Consider the following 3,108-nt stretch of genomic DNA (forward strand, 5'->3'; position numbering starts at 1 on the left):
GCTTTATACATTAGAAGGTTTGCAAATGAAGAGTAAATCCTAGATCCAAAGTGCTTCACTCCTCCAAGATGAGCTTGACTTCCTTCCTTCTTCTTCTAAGCACACAAACACACACTTTAAGGCTTGAAATGGCTTCTCAAGGTGGTTCTAGGACTTTAAACATGAATGAGAGGGTGGAGGCTGATAAGATGAAGGGAAATGAGGCCATAAGGATGATTAAATACCATCCAAACCCTAAAGATTAGGGTTTCCTCGTTTAGCACGTACGCCCAGCGTACTAGGGCGCGCCCTAGTATGCTCAACGTACACCATTTACACATGGCGTACTCTGAAGGTCCCCAAATGACAATAATGCCCCTTAAGGCCCTTCTTGCGTATATTTCTTGAACTTTGGGACCAAATGCAATATAAATAAATTATAGGGTTTAATTAAGAAGTACCTCATATTGGGATGTTACAATGTGACTAAGGAGGGTTCACATTGTGATGCTTGTTGGGTAGGTTGTTTGTGACCGAGTTGGAACGAGACGAGTTGCGATCAGGCTGAGTGAGTTCTCACGACATGACCAAGGGTTGTTCACGACATGAGGCTCAATGGTTGATGTTTTGGATGTTGACTTTGATCTTGGCCATTGACTTGTTGACATGGGTTGACTTTTGGTCAAGATTGTTGGATTTAGTGTGTAGACTAACGTTAGACCTTGTATGTTTCTATAAGTATGTTGAAGCATCTATAATGTGGATTTGAGCTGTGTTTTAGCTGATTTGTGAGTTAGGTGAGTCTTTACATTATACTTGTGGGTCGAATGCACCAATGCTGGCCCACTTGATTATATCATGTAGGATGCAAGCTGTCTTTGTGACTCTTGCATTGTGTGTTAGGTTGGGCTCATTGGTATGCATGTAGGTCTGGGCCCATTGGTATATATGTAGGGTTAGGCATATTTGTATGATGAGCTAATCCTATTTGTGTGCTAGGATGGGCCCAATGGTTTGGAGGGTTGGGCCTGTTATTATGGGTTGGGCCCAATGATATGTATGGTATGTGGTATTTTGGGGAACTCACTAAGCTTTGTGCTTATGGTTTTGTGCTTTAACATTTTCAGGTACTTTAAGTTCTAGAGGGAAGGGCTCGACATGATTGCACTGTATCCCCCAGAGTTTATTCTGCATTGGCTATTTGAGATTTTTACTCTAATGCTTGGAAAATACTATTACTTGAGTTATCTTTTGGAACAAATGAATGAATGCACTTTTGATTTAAAATGAAAATTTTACTTGGTATTTTTGGGACGTTACAAGTAATTAACCCAATTACTCATTCCCATTATTCTCACTCTCTGATCTTAAAATGTTAAACTTAGGAGACCTACCCTAAGGATCTATGTGACTAGATAATACTACTTCGAAGAATTTGTAGCAATATGTGTCAATAAGGAAACTTTGGGGGAGATAGAATACTCAAATGAACAACTTAATTTTCCCTAAAAAGTATGAGCATTAACACCAACTGTTGGTGTTCCATCGCACTATCCAGAATAGTCAGTGATCGTCAGCTATACTCTGATAGATGACTGGTACCGGTAATACAATGTGCGGCCTCTCACTATTTTATTTTCCAAAAACCCTTCACTACCCAACCTATTATTTTATTTTTCCCAAAACCCTTTACTGCCCAATACAAATTCAAATATGAAAAAGTAATTAATATAAAAAAATCATATCATATTATTGCAACATAGCACAGATATAAAGAACACAGATAGTAAGCACATATAGCATTTAATAGATACTTGATATCTATATGTAAGCTGAAAGTAATTATGTACTCACTTGTTAAAAGTGGATGACTCGGAATTTAGGAAATGCTTTTCCCTAGCACTTAGCTTTTCCCTTGATGTGACCTAGGTTTCTTTATCACTTTTTCTTAGTCTAATATCCCTTGAGACTAATGATAGTCTAGATTCCTCAACAATCTCAATGTCTACATCAAGATCTACCAAGTAAGGAATAACCACGTAGGATCATATCGGAGGTAGGGTTGTAACATCCCAATGATGAGGTACTTCTAATTTTAAGCCTATAAATTTAATTATCTTGCATTTTGGTCCCTAAGTTCAAGAAAGAGTGCAAAAAGGGCCCTTATGGCATTTTCGTAAATTAGCCTTGAGGGAGTACGACATGCGTATGCGTGTACATTGAGTGTACTAGGGCGCGCCCTAATATGTTGGTCGTACATCTCGTATGCAGGGCGTACTTTCCAGATGAGAAAACCCTAATTTTTAGGGTTTAACTCATATTTAAACCCCATTATAGCCTCATTTCTCATCACCTCATCAGCCTCCATCCTCTTGATATGTTTTTGCAACCCTAATTCACCTTGAGAAGCAATACCAAGCTTAAGTGTGTGCGTTTTTGTGCTTTGAAGAAGAAGGAAAGAAGTAGATCTCATCTTGGAGGAATGAAGCACTTTCAATATGGGATTTCTACCTCATTTGCAACCTTTTGAAGGTATAAAGCTTTCAGGTTTACCCCTCCATCATATAGATCTAGAAATGTGTAACGCCCGTGTTTCTAGGCTAGGCATTAATATTGACGTAATAGTCTAGGTTAACATTTGTAACTCATTTTGAAGTAATAAAGAGGAATTATGTGAATATTATTTGCTTATCTGCTTAATTATTATGATTAATGAATTAAGAATAAAAATAAGCCTTGAAAATAAATATTAAATAAAGCCGATATCTAAGGATAAAGTTGTAAAGAATCTCGTTAGAAACATTTAGGCGAAAACCTCATCGAAATCCGAGTTATAACGAAGAAGTTATGACCTGTCGAAGTTTCGCGACAAAACCGGCACGGCGCTGAATGACGTAAAAAGTGAGTTTTTGATAAACTACTTTTTAGCCTTGGTGATCTAAATGAAAGTCGTAGTGTTTGTTAAACCGAGAATATGCATAAAAAGAACGCCGAAATTTGACTTCGTATGAGGAAGTTATGATTTTTCTAAGTTTCAGCTTAGCAGTAGACAACTAAAAACTCGAATTTTAGATCGAGTGATTTTTAGCCGACACAATCTAAACGAGAATCGAAGGTCTCGTGAATAGT

The sequence above is a fragment of the Lactuca virosa genome, chromosome 7 (genome assembly GCF_052849685.1).
Source record: "Lactuca virosa cultivar CGN04683 chromosome 7, Lactuca_virosa_CGN04683_v6, whole genome shotgun sequence".
Lineage (NCBI taxonomy): Eukaryota > Viridiplantae > Streptophyta > Magnoliopsida > Asterales > Asteraceae > Lactuca > Lactuca virosa.